This window comes from Podarcis erhardii, assembly GCF_964252035.2.
Source record: "Podarcis erhardii genome assembly, chromosome: 5".
In the NCBI taxonomy this organism is placed as follows: domain Eukaryota; kingdom Metazoa; phylum Chordata; class Lepidosauria; order Squamata; family Lacertidae; genus Podarcis; species Podarcis erhardii.
In genome coordinates, this window is record NC_138509.1 from 75,618,653 (window position 1) to 75,638,408 (window position 19,756).

A 19,756-nucleotide genomic window follows, 5' to 3' on the forward strand; every position below is an offset into this window, starting at 1 on the left:
AAAAAGCAGCAGCTTGTCCTTGGCAACATAAGCGAAGAATCATGGATTTTTGTATTTTGGAGGGTGTTTTTTTAAAAAAATGTTGACAATTTGTTTGTGTCCGGATTTTCACTTCTTGAAATACGGCAACCCTGAATAATGTGCTTAATGTAATCTGATTTCAAACAGGTGTCCAGATGGTACTATGGTTTGCTCATCCCATAGACATGGCTTAGAATGTGTAACAGCGTATGGTTTCGCACGCAGCTAGAAAGGCGAGGACGCAGAAGAAACTGCTGGTGAATCTGATTAAAATTATGGCTTCAATAATATCTAGTGCAAATGGTGTCATAGTCTAATCCTATAAATGTAAGTCAACAACACAATATGATCATAAACTGTTATATTATTCCTTTTTAGTACGTAAACAGACTTTTAAAAAAAATATAATAATAATAGTATTTGAAACGAAATATGTTTTGTTTCACACCAAATTTCAGTTGTTGGTATTTTAAAAGTTATCATAATACATCACACACATTTTGGGATATATCTTTCTCTGTCCCTTTCATTTAAGTCTTTGTTTCTGTACCTTTTCTTTTTTCAGGAATAACCTACCAGAAAGTTTAAAGAATTGTGTGATGGTCGAACATGTAAACCCTCTGGGCCTCGAGTGTGGCCAGTAGAAGACCAATAGCAATGCCTCTTTTAGCCCTCTGTGAGCATCATTGCTATGAAAAGGAAACATACCGTATTTTTCGCTCTATAGGACACACTTTTTCCCCTCCAAAAATTAAGGTGAAATGTGTGTGTGTCCTATGGAGCGAATGCAGGCTCCGCGGCTTCAGCGATAGCAATGCGAAGCCTCCGAAGCGCAGAGGGAGCGCTTCGGGTTCCTTTTGCTGAAGCCGGGAGAGCAAAACTTTCCTGGCTTCAGCAGAGAGGGAGAGCTACGCAGCGCCCCTTCAGCCAAGCAGGAGGAGAAATGGGGGGCTCCGTTTCTCCTGCCGCTTCGCTGAAGGGGCGCTGAGCAGAGAGGGGGAGAATTTATTTTTTTCTTGTTCTCCCCGTCTAAAACAAGGTGCGTCCTATGGCCGGGTGAGTCCTATAGAGCGAAAAATACGGTAAATAGAAGTGGCTGTGTAGCCACACTTTTAACTCCACCCCTATTATCATGTGGCTCCTCCTTTATGCTCTTGTATTTGGCTAACATATATACAGTGGTACCTTGGGTTACATACACTTCAGGTTACATACGCTTCAGGTTACAGACTCCGCTAACCCAGAAATAGTACCTCGGGTTAAGATCTTTGCTTCAGGATGAGAACAGAAATTGTGTTGTGGTGGCGCGGCAGCAGCAGGAGGCCCCATTAGCTAAAGTGGTGTTTCAGGTTAAGAACAGTTTCAGGTTAAGAATGGACCGTAACCCGAGGTACCACTGTATAATGTGGGGAGTTTCCTATGCTTGTGGAGACTCCCAACTCATTTTAGAACACTAGAAGATCAGGATGTTAAAACATTTGGGGAGCCTCCAGGAATACCAGAAGCAAAACATACATTTAAAAAAATAAATTACATCCATTGTTCCTAACAACTCTACAGAAAGAAAAAAAGACACATGAAAAAGGCACACTTCTTAACACATTACATTAAGGGCTTTTATGCAGATTTATTTATTATCGGACTTTTTCCCCAGGTTCTCTTTCAGCTCTGTGCTTTCAAGACTCAAGTTAATTCCATTGAAGTCAACATGTACCCAGATCCCTTGGAAAAGAATGTGATTTACTATTTTTTATATTCCTTTTGTCAGATGACCCACAATAATGCTTCTGTTTCTTTGATGCATTTTGCTGTGTTTTGGTTTTGGTTGCCGTATTCTGAAGAGCAAAAAAGAGGACACATTTGACTACTACTTTAAACTATGGATCGCTATGATGACTCTACCTATGAAAAAGAGGAGGTGTCCTGGAAAAAGAGGACATATGGCAACCCTAAATTTGCACAACCTAAACAATATGATTTATTAATTTATATGAAATGAACAAAATAATAAAAAGCAAGGGAGAGGTGTACACTCACACTCTGTCTCTTGGGGAAGGGGGGAAGAGGTGAGCCAAGAGGGGTGGTGCCCAGGGCACTTACACAAAAATCCAAAAGTACCCACGGGCCTCAAAAGGTTGGTGACCCCTGGCTTAAACACTCCAATAGATTGTCCAAATCCTCTGCTCTCACAGCAGATCCTAAGGAGATAGCAAGCACCCCCATGATGCTTTTCAGAGTCAAAGCCCACCTCTCTGACTTCCTTCTCTGCCTGTCTCCCTGGCAATCAAAACTGCCAGTCTATGCTCCACACAGACTCCTAGCTTTCATCATCCCCAGCTGGGAGAGGAGAGAAGATGAATCACACTTTCCTTAGCCAGTTCTTGAGAGCCATCAGCCTATAATTTCCCTAACAAAAGAGATACTTGCTAGGGCCATTAAGATAATCCCTAGCAGTCCTGCTGGTCTGACCACTTTAGCAGAGCCTTGCCCAGATCCCAGTCTTACAATCACCAAATTGGAAGGGGCTCTGAAACTCTGTCTGTCTGTCTGTCTGTCTGTCTGTCTGTCTCTCTCTCTCTCTCTCTCTCTCTCACACACACACACACACACGCACACACACACATCTTACAGCTGTATCAAGAGTATCAACAGTTGCTTCACCCTCAGTTAGATCAGCTAAAAATGAAGTAAACTGGTTACTCAGTCCTGCCTGCCCTGTAAAATGCCCTTCCATCACATGTCAAACAACTGTCTGACTTTTAGATGTACAGTGGTACCTTGGGTTACAGACGCTTCAGGTTACAGACTCCGCTAACCCAGAAATAGTACCTCAGGTTAAGAACTTTGCTTCAGGATGAGAACAGAAATTGCACGGCGGTGGCGCAGCAGCAGCAGGAGGCCCCATTATCTGAAGTGGTACCTCAGGTTAAGAACAGTTTCAGGTTAAGAACGGACCTCCAGAATGAATTAAGTTCTTAACCCGAGGTACCGCTGTATAGGGAAGTTTGTAACGTTTGATGTTTTACTGTGGTTTTATAATTTGTTGGAAATGGCTCAGAATGGCTGGAGGAACCCAATCAGGTGAGTAGGGTGTAACTACTACTACTATTGTTGTTGTTGTTGTTGTTGTTGTTGTTGTTGTTATCATCATCATCATCATTATTATTATTACAGTACTATTACTATTACTATTACTATTACTATTATTATTAGCAACCAGTCAGTTAACCTCAGTTGACTTTGAGCAAATTAATAAATATGTAAGAATAAACCAGAATCTCAGCTGCAATCAAATCCAAATATAAGAGTAGTCTGAAACCATTTCAGATAGGTGATAGTAAATTTACTTGCATTAACTCATCTTGGAATTTGATTTTAACAGCTTGATAATTGCATAAACTGATTACCAAGTTGTTGAAGTAAGTTAATCTTACACATCAGAGAAGCATTGCTTCTTTGCCTCTTAGTATGAACATATATCTGTTGGAACCAGTTCCCAATGAACAAACTTAAGTGGACATCGATCACGATGCAACCATTTTGATAATGTTCTAAAAGGGGGGAAACAAAATGGCAGCTAGGAACGTTCTGCTTAATGTAACCCCATGTGATCCCTAGCTGTTGATTACAAGTGACAATCATCGTCAGACTTCATACACAAGGTATTTTTCTACAGAGCCTGTATTTGATTGCTGACTCAACGTCAGGCTCCAAATAGAAGCTGGTATGCCACGCAGTCCGTCTCTCTATGAACTGTGCAAACCATTTATTGTCTGACTCACATTTAAAGAATAAATTGCAGAAAGAATGTGCCAAAACCAGCAAAGGGGGGGTGGGGGTTGTCCATTAATCAGGAACTTATAGGTGAAAAGAATGGGGAACTGTTTGTTAATTGTGAACAGCAGTTAATGCATTTCATTTTAGGACTTTGAATGACTCTCAGCTGTTCTCATGTGGGTCTCGCATTTTTCTCAAAGCTCACATCAAAGTTGATTTAAGTTGAAACATTTATTAAAAAGCTGCAAGGGAGCTTGTTTTTCCTCAAATCATTTTATTTAATACTATGATATTCCTTTTAAAAAAATAACAGCTTCCTTTGCTTAAATGCCTTATTAAAACCAATATTTCATTATATATATCTATATATACGTATATCTTGTGTGTGTGTTACAAATGAGCATAGTTCTGAAGTTCCATGAAGTTTGGCCAGTGTACATATTTTATCCCCATGCATTTCAGAACTGTTAGCACTAAATAGTCATGTTCATCATGTTTTCTATAGTATTATTTATAAGGTGGCTTAAAACATTTTTGGGGGGGGTGATTTGAGACCACTTGTCAAATGCTGATACAACTTTTTTCTCTCTCGTTTTCACTTCTACAGTGGGCGTTTTCAATGTACAGTTTAGATCCAAAGTTCACTTCCTCCACTGAATGAAGCATTTGGTTACAACCCACAGACCCTCCTGGCAGAATCCAGACCTGGCATAGGCCAGAAAGGAGTATGGAAATTTAACTGATGCCTTAAATTTGCTTTCAGTTTATATTCACAGTCTCCACTTGGGAGAGGATGAAGAGTGGACACCATAGTTGTCTCCTTTTCTCACAGGACTGATGGTGCACATGTGGAAGGGGCCTTGAAAAAAAAATCCCATATTTGATATATTGCTCTCTTGGATTCGCTGGTGTCAAGGGTGTTGAGAACAAAAACAGCCACAGTAGAGAAAATGTTTCCTTTGATCTTCAGTTGATCTGATGGCCAGAATATACATTAAGCACTAGGAACTGTTCTGCATTGACTGATCTTTAGCCTCTTCTCCCTTTGGCACCTGGGCCAACCTATTGTGGCTAAATTAACAGGTTATAATTATAATCATTAATAAATTAATGGTTGGCATCATTGAAGCCAACACATTTCATCGTTGGAATGGGCAGCAGAATTAGGTCAACATCAAAGTCTCAAAATTTTACACAGGAATTTTTTTAGAATTCAGACTACATGAAATTGTTCTCAAATGAGTAGGAAATTTACAGCATTGAACCACTTAAAAAAAACTTTTTACTCTCACATCTTTCAAATCATACACACATGTGGGACAGGGTGTTCAAAAGCGTTTGTACATGTAGGTTATTTAATGCCTAACAAATCAGACTTCTAAACTAGTCCATTAATTAGAAGATTGAAAACAACTGGTTTAAAGAAATTCTCAAATATTGCCAACAGACATTTAACTGGGTACATTTAAAATTAGCATGACCCTTTACATAAGTAAAATAATGAAATCATACTTGAAGATAGACTGTTGTAAGTACTGGGTGTATTCATACACAAAAACACTTTTTGCCTTCTTGTGTCCTTCACTGCTTTCTGCTGCAATAAGATATTTTTTGCTTATTTCGACTAGGAACATAGGAAGCTGCCTTATAATGGCACATGCTCTAACTCAGTACTGTCTGCACTGAATGGAGATGGTGAGGACTGAACCATGAAAGTAGCCAAGGAGGGGGCGGGGAGGGGCAACTGCCCCCCAATTCAATAAAAATACATAGCAAACTGAGGTTCTGTCCCCCTAACAAAAATCCTGGCTATGCCCATGGACTAAATCTGGAATCTTCTGCATGTACATGTTCTAGCACTGAGCTACAGCTCCTTCCTCTAAATGTATTCTCTATCAAACCCTCTTGCCTTCTGAAGTGTTTTGCCTACTTTCTTTGAATCCCTTGTAACACAGGGATAGAGAATCTCCCATTGCCTAGACAGCCTACATCTCTTTTCAAATGGACACACTGCAAGGTAATGGAGAATCAATCTGCCATGAGCTTTCATTTTCGGAATAAGACAGAAGGATGCCAACGACAACAATTTCTCAAGAGTAAAAGATATGTATTAGATGCAGGTTTTGTGTGGACTATGTAGGAAACACCTGCACAGTCTCTAGGGATTCTAGAATAAGATGGTGTGTGTATGCAGCCCAAATAAAATTACCCTGAAAAGGAAACCAAAGCTGCAAGTTTCAGAGGACAATCCCAATCCAACAGAAGTTAACAGAAACAAACTTCATAGAAATTTAAATTGCAGCCTAAAGCATAAAAAACCTTAAAAACAATTTCAGCCCACTCTAGAATACAAGTTGGATTAAAAGCTTCTAATTTACTTCAAACGTTTTCTAATTTTTCTTTGCTTTTTTCTGGCAGTTTGTTTGTTTTTTTATCCTAGTTGGACTTATTTTGTGATTCAGACTGCTGAACTAATTTGAGAGCATTGCATGTACTAAAAACATTTTTTTTAAAAAAAGGCTTTTAGCACCCAACATCTCTCATGTAGGGACAGTTCATAGGGATGAACAGGCAGAGATATGAGATAAATGCTCAATGAAAGAGACCACTCATGGGACTGACAACATAGTCTCTGAAGCGCTCTGAGTCTGTTAATAAAGGTAGCTGAGATTTTTAATTGAAAGTTGAAGGAAGCCTATAAATGGCTTAATCAGGTCATTGACAGACACTGGAGGGTTTTTTCCCCAAGGGTCCACCACTGCATTAAACCTCTACTTTTAAACAAGATAAATTCTAGAGGCAGCTTGTTCTGACAGCAAGGAAAGGCCATACAGAGAAAGCATTGACTTTGTAGATAACAAGATCAAGATTACAGCCCACTGAAATCAATGGGAGCTTAAGTCGTCGACTTTTATCGACTTAGAAGTTCATCCAAAAATATTTTAAAAATCAGCGTCCTGAATGTTTGCACCCCTTGGAGTCCCATAATGGGCAGTGTGACTTATAGATGTTCAAGTGGGCTGAGGGGTATATTATTAGCATTCTATTATCATTTTTATTACTTCTAATATCCATGGAAGACTTTGGTCTATTAAGTGTGCTACCAATCCTTATAATTCACACCCCAGTAGTATACTAATCTTCGGTTCATCTAAGCACGTATTTTCCTAAAACACAAAATCAATGTCACTAAAATACTAGAACAATATATTTTTATGGAGAAGAGCATTCTGGCAATTTCCCTCTGACTTTAAGTGCACAGAGAAAATGTAATATGGCAAAAATAGCAAAGCAACAAAAATATTGAGAAGCACATAAAGGCTGCATATATTCCACCCAATGCCAAACCACATAAAATTTCAGATAGCTCCAGTGAGCAAAACCAAACCAGTGACTGAAACCAGGGATGCCCCGAACCACTACTGGAAGACCAGGATGTCCTGTTACTGCACAGACATGAGAGTGTTACAGATATGGGAGTTATTCTATACCAGCTATCTAGTTAGGCCACTCATACATTCATGGAATTGTAGAGTTGGAAGAGACCTTGTTGATCTTCTAGTCCAACTCCCTGCAATGCTGGAATCTCAACTAAAGCATCCATGACAGATGACCATCCAACTTCTGCTTAGAAACCTCCAGTGAAGGAGAGTCCACCACATTCAGTTAATTGCTCCTGTTTAATTTCTCCTTGTTTTTGGAATCCTTGCATAAGTATCTATAACAGTCAAAGGTGACAAAGAGTCATCTTAATGACCACCTAATTTAGTGACACATGAATTTTCGTAGACAAGTTCATTAGGTGCACTGAGCTCCATGCTCATCAAATGAGATCACAGTAGTCCATATAATTGCATACAATGCTTCCCAAAGGCTTAATTGAACGTTGAATCCGTACCACAAATCCATCAGTCTCATTTTAGGATCACTGTGATCACAAGAGTTACTCTTCCTAATGATCCCAAAGTCTTCCTAGAGTGTTTTGAAGTAATCTTCACTTAATTAAGTAAGAATTCTGTTTCAGATGTGAGTGAACATCCAATTTAAACAAAGAAATACCAACTTTAAAAAAATCTTAAACCTTTCAGATCACCGAATGGACTAAATTTTAACACGGCAGAGAAGTCATATACACAGATACATTGGATGCACAATGGATACTTTTAAAAGATATATAAAGTCAGTATAATAATTACTAACAGTGTTTGCTATTAAATAAGAGGCCAGTTTTCCCAACATCAAACCCTGGGTCTTTCCACATCAGTAAGAATTTTGCTACTGAAAGCAAATATTTCATCATGCATATTGTAAGACTACACGTATCTAAATACTGTCTTGAGCCAAGGTGCTAATATGGATTTCCATGGGAGTGTGGGATGGAGGAAACTTACTCCCATAGATCAATTTGTTATTTTCTAAAGATGATATTCATATTTCCAATATCTAAATCTTTAGACAGTTATCTAGATTAGTATACGTATACTGTATAATAAATTATTTTATCTCCTGCCATGAGACCTTGGGCAGATCCACACCATCCATCTAAAGCAGGGGTCAGCAAACTTTTTCAGCAGGGGGCTGGTCCACTGTCCCTCAGACTTTGTGGGGGGCTGGACTATATTTGGGGGGGGGGTGAATGAATTCCTATGCCCCATAAATAACCCAGAAATGCATTTTAAATAAAAGCACACGTTCTACTCATGTAAAAACACGCTGATTCCCAGACCATCTGCGGGCCGCATTTAGAAGACGATTGGGCTGGATCCGGCCCCCAGGCCTTAGTTTGCCTACCCATGAGCGAAAGCACATGCAATGCACATTTTAAGCACATGACGTCCTCCCAAGAATCCTTGGAACTGCAGTTTGTTAAGGGTACTGGAAACTGTAGCTCTCTGAGGGGGAAACTATGCTTCCCAGAACTCTTTGGGTGAAGTCATGTGCTTTAAATATGTGTTTGATGTGCTTTAAACCTATGGTACAGATCAATACTGCGTGGCCTTTTCTGATGTACTCTACATGTAACCACTAGGCTCCCTGTCAGTATAAGACCACCTAAGCCAATAAATACCTGCATAAACATGTGGCAACATATTGAAGAGGCATATTCGCAACATGAGCTACATAAACCCATTCTCTAAATGGGACTATTTTAAAAGATCTTGAGTACAGATGTTTCAAAGTGGAATTTAAGGTCTCCCTGGGTGTCCCTGACTGGTGATCACTCTATTATAGGCTTAACTCTTTAAAGCAGGAGTTCAGGTGCTTGTATTCCCCTCCCCGTCCTTTCACCCGACATGCAATCATTGTTACATTTCAACACACTTCTCTCTTTTTTCCTTTTTTCCTTTTTGGTACCTAGCACCTTACACAAAATGCAAACAGCTGCAATTTCACTGCCCAACCCTTCCTTCTACCCTTCCAACATTTGTTCTGTTAATGTAGGTTAATTCGGCAAATAACACTTCTGTAAATTGTTCTTGCAAACTGCTACATCATTTATGTAAGGACTTCCGTGAACTTTGAAAAATTAATGCCTTTAATTTTGGTTGATGGCAACATCACCAGAGCTCTGTAAATTGCACTTTAATGAGATTTTGCTACAGGGGATAATCTGCTACTGACAGAGTAACATCTTGAAAACATCTGTAGACCTATAATTTCTCTATGACGATTAGATCCCACCACAAGACTCCAAATACAGAGCCGAAATAAAGGGGGAAATGCAAAGTTCTAAATGACTATACAACCTGTTCTTTAGCAAAGAAGAGATACACAATGAAAAGTTTCGTGTGCTCAAAATAAATCAAATTTTCTGACTAATTAACATTTAGCTTTATTTAATTAAGAAAGACTATTACTGTCTCCACTGCTGTGCATCTGTATATAATGAAGGAAACAGCAGTAGGTATAAGATACCACGGAGGGATATGCCCAAATATCTCTGCACTATAGGTGTAAAGGAACGTCTATTATTGTTAAGTAACTGACATCAGATTCTTTCTTTAATGCTCTCATAAATAAATGGAAGATTTTCACAGATGCTTTACACATATGGTTTCTTATTTGTCTCTGATGGAGACCAGGAGTTAGATTAGGTGTCAGAATTAAATGATTTAAATAGACAGCTGCATAATGAAAACTACTAAATAACACCTTTTAAAACAATTCTATTTATAGTGATAACTGAACTCACAAAAGGGTGATAAATCTTGCTTTGCTTAAGCCCAGGTTTGCTCGCTGTTTCAAATCCATCCTTTTGAAAAACTTCAAGAAGAAATCTCCATCCTGCAATTTGAACATACAAGGAGGAGAGTGATTAGGTAGGATAAAATAAGAGAGAATCTCAAAATCAAGTCTAATTTTAATACAGGAGGTTTTTAAAAATACACTTGGAAAAATGTCAGTGAAAAAGATTTGAGACTAAACAGAAGTCAAGAGAAAAGTAATCTTGTTTGTTTGTCTGTTCGTTTTCTGCATTCATATGCCACCCAAAACAAAGAGGTGTTTTGGTGTTCAATCAATCAATCAATCAATCAAGAAGGTCTGGACATTCCATTTTAATCAGCATATATTCTAGCATCAAGAGGTGACTGTGGCTCTCTTCAGATGGTAAAGGGATGGAGGCACCAGGTATGAATGCATTGGCTCCACCCCCTCTGATACCTTTACTCCTGCCATGAGTCAGAAGGTAGCAGTTTGACATGTTGAAGCTTATGTTTCCATGGGGACTACCCAAGAGTTTCCGAACCCCAATTAGGCAGAGCTTTAAAATGTGTTGGGAGCCTCCACAGAAACAAAAAGGGGTTCCTGCAACATACAGTCACAACCCACAAGTCGGAAGGCAACAGAAATGGGACTTGATGTTGGATGGAGCTGGCTCGCTCATCTCCAGCGACCTCCTTGCATGCAGGGTGCCCTTTCTTTCACAAGTGGTATATCGACTATTACTAGCTTCCGTCAAATGAGTTAAATGTAGCAAGTAGCACAATTCATGGAAGGGTTTTTTTCATGGTGGCTCCATGTCTATGCAATGAAATTATTATTATTATTATTATTATTATTATTATTATTATTATTATTATTTAGTTTGTGAATTGCTTTCTGCATATAAGTCCCAAAGTGATTTGCAAACATAGCCTGGAAAAAAAAAGCTGAAATGCATTTTTTAAAGAAAGAAAAAATACAAGAACAACCAAGTACAAGAACATAAGAACCACCCTGCTGGGGGAGGCCAGCGGTCCATCTAGACCAGCAACCTGTTTGAGAAGCCCTCCAGCAGGACCAGCACTCTCCCCTAATATACTTTCCTGCAGCTGGTTGTCAGAAGCATATTGCATTCAACACTAAAGGTAGAACATAGACATCAGGGTTACTAGGTTTTTTAACACACACACACAGTCAATGCCTTAAAAAATTGTTTCCAGAAAGTACAAGTGGTCAGTGCTTGTTTGTATCTCAACAGGAATGTTGTTTCACAGAACAGGGGTGGCCTTATATTCTTTTAGAAACTAGGTAAAAAAACGGGGGGGTTTGTTAGACTTTTAGAAGCTAGTGGGTTAAATCGTTTTTAGAATGCTTTTAATTTTGTAATTCATGAGAACGGTTTTAATGTTTCTGTTTATCGTGCATTATATGCTTATATTACCTCATTTTTGTAAACTGCCCTGTGACAAATGAAGCCAGTTCAGAGTGAGACTGCCTACCTTAGTGTCATAATCACATAGCCAACTATGATTGGCTGCATGGCAACATTACTGTTCCTATGAAGACTGATTTGAGAAAAGAAACTGTACCAAAAACAGATGCCTCAGACTTGCTCTCTGTCATGCTGCTTCCATCCAAATGGCAGGTATCAGAAAGGAACATCATGCTTTCAGTCCCTTACTCCTGAAATGCCCAAAATATAGAGACTTTTTTATTTAAAAAAAGGCTTGTGAAATGCTTTTTATTTTTTTAAAAATGCTTGCTTTCAGCTCTGCCCTAGTTATTAAGAGAAAAATAAGAAACAACAAATGCTATTAAGATAGTTTTCAATTTAATATTGGGTCCAAAAGTATATCTTTGAAACTCCCTGTAAATCTTGCATCCTGACTACAATTTCTTTGGTGTCTCCCTGTAATTAGAGATTGAGACCCTGCCTGCCATGTATAACACACTTTGAAATACTTGACGTTGTAAGGTAGTATTATACAACCCTGGTGGATGGGCAAATGTTGCTGGTCTACAACTCTCATCATCCTTGACCATTGATGAAGCTGGCTGGAGATTTTGGGACTCTCTCTATTCTTGTTGACTGTAATCTGTTTTAACTGTTTTCTATTCTGAATGTTAAATTGATGTAAAAACAGACCTGATGGTGAATGGTGATTAATAAAATTGATTATGATGGTGGTGATATATCTAGGGACCCAGGGATGAAGCGTACACCTGTAAGTCACTTTTTAAGAAACTAATCATCATGGATTGTATCCAATAGTAGCTTTGCCCTAGCAGAAAGTGCTTTCATTTACACAAGACAAAGCACCTGGTTTTTGCCAATTCCCACCATCCCATTTAAGCCTTCTGCCCACACCCTAAAAGCCTGTTTCTGATAGATGAGGGACTCTCTGTAACAGACTGGGATATGGTATGGAGGGCTGCTGTAGGTAGGTAGAATCAGCAAGAATCAGGTGCCTCAACCTGAGCTACTTGCAAAAGAGGTACTTCTTCAAACAGTGCATGGTTAACCTATTGAAGATGCCGTGACAGCCATCAACTTGGATGTCTTTAAAAAGAGATTACACAAATTAATGGAGGATAAGGCTATCTATCAGTGGCTACCAGACATGTTTGCTATATACTAGCTCCAGTGTCAGACGTGGTATGCTGAGAATGATAAATGGGGAGATTGTTGCTTTGTTCATGTCCTCATTCATGCCAGGCTTTCTATAGGCCAATGTGAGAACAGAATAGAATACTGGACTAGGTGGACTTTTGTTTCCACTTCTGTTCTTATTTACTTATTACTGAAGGAAAATAACTTAATTCATAATATAAATTTCTCATTCCCAGGCCTCATAAAAAGTTGCCATGTATCCACAGAATGGGGCTTCCATGAATTTGAAGATATACATTTGAAATATGTTGATTCATAATTCAAATTTTAAGTTTGAAATCTGCATCCCATGTTAGTGCAAAACAGCAAATTAAGTCTTCATGGAAGGATGCTTATGACCAACTTTACACTTCAACCTCCAAACTTGAAAATTCTTATACGGGAGTTCACATTTCAACATTAAAAGTAAATTATTTTTAACATGGGGAATCAATAATGGCAAAATTCTGCTTTGATTCTCTTAGAACTGCTTTCTTCCTTTCAGATCCCCACCCCGTATAAGGCCAAATTCTTTATAGATAATGTATTTGTGTTATTATAAATAGTTATTTGTATGCCTCATTTCAAAACATGCTGTCCTTAACTACCCTCCATTGTTATTATTTATCTTATAGGCAGACTTTCTTGACAGTCTTCTGAAGCCAGTGAACAATATAAACATTAAAATGCAATAGAATTATACTGTATTCAAACCATTTTTAAACAAAATAGAAAGATGCATCAGCGAGCGGCAACGTTCAGCAATAGCTTCAGACGATGGCAACAATTTTTCAGAAAGATATTTATTAACAGCATTTTTTTAGAAGTAGCCATCCTTCTTTTACAAGGTTACCATAATCAGAAACAGACATTCTGCATGGACAGCAGTCTTAAGAGAGACAAATAAACTGGTTTTTCATCACTCCCTTTTCACCACTTCACAGTTACATGTCAGTCAATTCATGTGATGAGTTGCTTCTGGACCCATGTTGTGGAGAAGTACGGTAATCCTGTCCAAACTACACTCTACTGGGAGCTAACAGTGATGCCACAGTTACTTCTGGTTTAATTCTCAGGTTCTATGTGATCCCCTCAACCAAACATTATGGTTTGATGTGGGAACCAACCATGGGAAAGCTGCACCCACCATGCTCCAGAAATATATAAACTTGGTCTAAAAGTTGCTGAGTCTCATTATTACCTAAGCTAGCACAAATTAAACAGTTGCAAGAACAGAAGGGTAGCACAGCTCTAAGTCAGTCTTTCTTTCTTTTTTCTTTTTTAAGAACATGAGGAATGGCATCATCTGCCAGAGCACCTGGTGTAAGTGAACAGTTCTCTTTGTTCTGGCAAGTGAATGAGGGGATAAGAAGGCTTTCAAGTGTTATTATTGCTGCTTGCGACAGAGGAAATCAGAATAAGGAAACAACTCAACCAGAAGTTGGACACTCCTGTCCTTTGATAGGCCGTTTAAATGCCAGCACTACTTTTCAGAATTGTTTGCCTTTCTACCAAATAGCTAAAGATCGCATTTCAACTCAGTGTCTTTCCCAGGCTCCAACACACTTTGCCCGTTGAACTTATACCGCCAAGAGTAAGCACTACTGAGTTAAAAGGAACTTATTCACAGGTTACCATGCACAGGGTTGTAATAATCCTACATGGCTGATCAGCACTCAGTTCTCCATTGCCAAATTCCAACACACTAAGAGACTCGGGTAAGGGTACTCTGTTTGGATGTAGCTCTCAAACTGTCGTGATAAGCTCCTACACTTTGAAATTTACCAGTACACCACAGATAGCTTTGATATACAGCTTTCTAAAAGAGCTGCCTTCTAAACCAACCTTCACATAAAAATTACCAGTCAGTTAAAAGACAAAAGCATAACAAGGAAGTGAAATAGCTTCATCACGCTGCACTGTCTCAAAAACTTCCATTGGCTAGATTTTCAAATAGCATCAACTATAATCAAGGCAATGCTCTTCCACCCAGCCCCCCAATTTAGTGCTCCATATAGAGAAAACCGATTTCCTAGCTTCTTGGATGTTTCTATCTGTGTGCCACCAGTTGCTTCAACTCGCTACACAGCAACCATTCAACCATAGGGGATTTGATGCATAAAACACAGAGTTACCATTTCGCTTAAGAAAAAAGAAAAGGCTATCAAGACAATAATTTTCAAAGCTGCAGGGAAATGCTACTGCAGAGCACGAAGACATTCTTCTGCAGAGGGAAGCTCATATATTCCTTCGTTAAGCAGACCACCTCTCTTAAAAGGATCTCCCCAAACTCACAGACGTTTGTACAGGAACGGCATTTAGTCCAGCCATTTGCAATGCCTCAGTTAATAGCTGCTAGTCCACGACTTTGAGCCTGATAAATGTTCATTTATCTGAGCCAACACCAGCATGCATTTTAGCTCCAATCACAGAATGAAACCCAGTTAGTTTTTTGGCAGGCATGGCTTCGCTTCAGTTCTACAGCCCCAACACCAATGAAAATTCAGATTTGGCTGCAGAAAAGGGCTCACCAGTTTGACCACAGCTGGCATGTTATGGCAGTAATTCCGGTGTGCTATTCATCAACACTCACATGCATATTTGGAAGTGACATTTGGGCTGAGAAGCAGGCCCTCCTTTCCCAGTGGTCTAGTCCTGTTCCTGGTAAATAAAATAATGCCAAGACCAGAGGGGTGTTTTTTGTGTGTCTTTTTTACTGGCACAGTAAGTAGGATTCTAGCAGTAAAGACAGAACTAGAATGCAACATCTGTATATATAACGGGAAGATAGAGAAACGGCACTATTGCGATGTGACATGTCACCAAAATGAGATATTTTTCTGTATCTCCATAAATCCCCAAACCCCACATTATTATTATTATTATTATTATTATTATTATTATTATTATTATTAATACCCCACCCATCTGGCTGAGTTTCCTCAGCCACTCTGGGCTGCTTCCAACAAAATATTAAAAATACAATAAAACATCGGACATTAAAAACTTCCCAAAACATAGGACATCCATCATTTTGCACATTGTGCTGGTTCTATGGGAAGAAAGCTGGTTTCTGTTTTCTACACATACACTCTTAATACACTTGTGAAGTTTGGTCCTTACATGCTTCCTTTCCCGACCTCCCCTATGTTGAGACTTGACTAGTGGAATAAAGCTCGACACTCGTGTTGATAATGAAAGCTCCAGTTCAAATCCTGGCCACTGACTGGCAGGGCTATGCAAAGTGGCAAAGCCATTGTTGCACCCACAGCCCTACTGCCTGTGCTGCCCAGGAGAGAAGTGGGGTGGGAAGATTGGTGCAGCTGCTTTGAGCTGGCCTGGATTGGACCGGATGCCATCATGTAACACAGTAAAACCATCTCAGGATCCAATGGGTCCTGTGCCAATTAAGACACTCCCCACTTTTGTTGGGGCATGTGTAGAGTGCCCCTTCAACACATCAGGAGAGTGTGCCAGTGGAACAGAAAAACACCAGACAGTTCAAGGTAGGGTCATTCCCTTTACTGACAGTATAATGCAGTATAATCCACAGCTTATAGGTTACATACAGTAATATACAGTCTTTCCAGCAGCATACAGTCTCCTTTCAGCATCCCAAGACACACTAGGCTCTGGCCAAGAGCAAACTTGCTTCAAATACTTTAGATTGTGCTGAGTCACTCTCACATGCTTGCTGACTCACTCTCATGTGAGTAACCAGTTGCAAGTGCAAGACAAACACACCCAGGCATGGGTAATGCATCTGTCAGTATATATGGCATTAAAGTGTAACTACATTTTTTATATTAAAAAATCTGTGACACAAATAATCAAACAGATTTCTAGTTTTAATGTAATGTATGTTGCAAACTGATTTTCTATAGCTAGGCAGCTTAGGGAATCTTGAGAGTGGGGAACTGAGCAAATATCTACATACAATGCTAATGCCTTTGCGTAGAGCAACATACCCTGAAAAATAAACTGTGCTCTGAGAATGCATATCCCATGGAAGCCAATGGGAATTTGGTCAAATTACATGGAAATAGCGAGAATGGAACCTTTGCCTTAAAAGCTGATGGGGGTTTTCCCACTCAAAAGAACTGGTTTTAAGTAAGTTGATTGTTGTATCAAAGATACACCTGAATTTTAATTGCAAGTAGTATTTCTAGGTTTGGTAGTTTGCATCTGTTTTCCTTGGGAACGTGTTACCAAGATGTGTACACAAGCAGAGCTCATCATATGTTACAATTAAGGGGAAGCATTTCTAAATACATCTGTTATGGTTTTTGAGCTCTTAACAAGCAGGGAGGTCTTCCCTCTGCACAGCTGATTGAATAATGGTTAGCATATATTTTTAGAAAGTATGTCTGGAAATATATATTTTTTCCCCTGATCAAAATGAAGGTGTCTCTCCTCTTCTTAGCACTGCCAAGTGTGTGATTTACACACAGTTTAATTATTCAGATGTTTATTATGTTCTACATAATGAAATTTGGACCCTCATATTTCCTTCCTACATGCTCAATGCAGGCTGCAATTATAGCCACAGATATCTGTTTATTTGATGAATTTTGCTTCTTCGGCATAGTTTGATAAATATGGAAATAAGTCAAAACCTACTTTATATACAGTAATTAAAGTGAAAAATCTAGTCATGATGCAAATCCTTAATTGGACTCCAGGAGAGATATGCAGAATTTCTCTTTAATAATATGGGATGACTGGGGACAGAAAAACAAAGCACACTAAAATATGGTTTAGAAGAACAATTAATCACAAAACAGAAAACAACCAATTTAGCATGGCTCATTCAGTGACTCTCAAGGCTCAGGTAATGTTCTTTTAATCATCTGCCTCTAATATTAAGGTGGTGTCATGTTCTACAGAAATAAGGCACAATAGATATTCTTGTATCCTGTTAGAAGCATGTTCCCAGTTTTAATTTGTAAACACCCGCCTTTTCAGACAATCAAATTGCTCAGACTACTTAATGACATGTAAGCGAACGATCAAAGTAATGTGTAAAATGGCTTAAACTGTGTTATTTAATGCATTAATTCATTAGCAGAAAACTCTCTACTTGTCTCAGGGTATTCTGAATGGCTTCCTGTGCATATTTCATTTAATTTTAATAAAATGCAAACAGCACCATTAGGGTGGTATGTATGGGTTGTTTTTAGCCCAGGAAGTAGCATACATTTGTTAGGCAATATTAAATTAATGTATATCAGGCTAATACAGCCATAACAAAAACAGAAACCTACAAGGGAAAAATAATAATAAGGCAAATGAAGAAAAGGTTCTTTTTCAAGCACTGAATATATAGTTAATCAGCCAAAATTAACCATCATTGTCACTTAATTTGATTGTGAAAATATTGTTCTCCATATAGCTTTGTGTAATCTCCCATTAGGGGATGATGAGCATGGTTTAATGAGAAGATGCTGGATTTATTGCTCTACTTTATTTAAACTACAAACTCATACGATCTTGGGGAGGTTGTTTTTATTTGTCTAGGGGGTTTCCGTTATTCCCTGAGTTTTTCTTCCCTTCTTTTGCTTATTTTATCTTAAGTATTTCCATGACAATGGCAGTTGCCACTGTGTCTTTTTTTATTAAAAAAATACTAATAAAAGGATTGTGGATTAATATTTGTCTCTCTCTCTCTCTCACACACACACACACACATCTGCCTTGATTATACACCCAAATGCCTGCTTTGAGATCTGAAGCATTTTATAGAAAGTATTAACTGTCTGGAGAGCTGGGATTCTTGATTATGCTGCAGAAAGCCCTGTGGTCTGTCACATCATCAGAAGGCCTAGTCTTCTGTTGCCCAGATGTGCCCATTGGTTGAATCCATGACTGCAAGCTACCATGCTGAGAGGAACTGAAATGAGAGAGGCTTGATGTTCTCTGTTCCAATCACTGTTAAAACTCTTTCTGAGTGAGGGTCCCTACCCTTCTTTGACAGATAACCTAGCTTCAATGTTGTCTTCTCTTGACCACCCTGAGATGACCTGCTACTTTTTTTGCTGTGCACCTGCCATAAAACTTAAAAGCTTCAGAAATGCCTCTGGCTTTGAAGTGTCCTAATAACAACAATCCAACCTTTGATGAGTCCCATCCCCTTCCTTGTGCCACATGCTTGAACATCTCAGTTAACCTAAGTGCCATCTGAAAACTCTCCATTATTACAACACAAATCAGTTTATAAAAATGCAGTCATTGTTTCAATCATCCTGCAAATTAAGTTGGTGTACATAATGACAAGTAATTGACACACCTATAGGATGATTTGGATATCTGTGTCTAATTCCTATGAATTAAAAAAAAATGCTGATCAGTTTGGTTATCGTACACAATACATTTTAGAAGTTAATCACTGCCTAGCTGTATTCCTACAAATGCAGTCTAGTTGTATTCTTCCTTTGACTTTGTGAAACAGCTGTTGGCTAAGCAACATCTCTAGTAAGTTAACAGTGGTGACAAGTGCCTCTTCAAACCACTCCTTGAGACAGTTGTGTGAAGGCTCACTTCCCTCATGGACCATGTATTCTAAAAACTATGGACTCTGACTTTACATACTGATGCAAACAGACAAAAAAAAGGGGGGGGAATGTCCTGACAATGGAATGTAATATATATCCAAGTCAACATTCAAACAACTTCTGTGTATGGCCCACTGAGTGGATTTCAGTGGATACAGAAATACTACACAGGAGATATACAGTAAATAGTGGTGTAGGGTGAACTTTTTTTTCCAGAATTTCCCACAAAATTTCTCACCATTACATTTTTTGTGTGGAATATTTTCTGTTTCATCAGTAATAATGAATGGAAGCCAATGAAAAATTAATATTCTTAATAATGTGGCCTAGACAAGGTAACTGTTAGATGGCTTTGTAGCTGTCTGACTAACTGAACCCAAAGAGTACTAGCGAACAGTTCCTTGTCATCCTGGAAAAAATGACAAGTGGGGTGCCACAGGGTTCTGTCCTGGGTCCATTGTTCCTTGACATTTTTATAAAGGACAGGGATGAAGGAATTGAGGGTATGCTCATCAAATTTGCAGATTACACCAAACTGCCAATGTGGCAGAAG

The 19,756-nt window shown here is 38.8% G+C and overlaps 1 long non-coding RNA gene across 2 annotated transcripts in view; it reads right to left on the reverse strand.

Annotated features, from left to right (window-relative positions):
• LOC309342382 overlaps positions 1–19,756 on the reverse strand; it is a 225,145-nt gene that overhangs the window by 150,369 nt on the left and 55,020 nt on the right. For both annotated transcript variants that reach the window (XR_014156753.1, XR_014156754.1), the window contains exon 2: positions 9,992–10,083. This is a non-coding gene — a long non-coding RNA (uncharacterized lncRNA). The remainder of the gene's footprint in view (positions 1–9,991; positions 10,084–19,756) is intronic.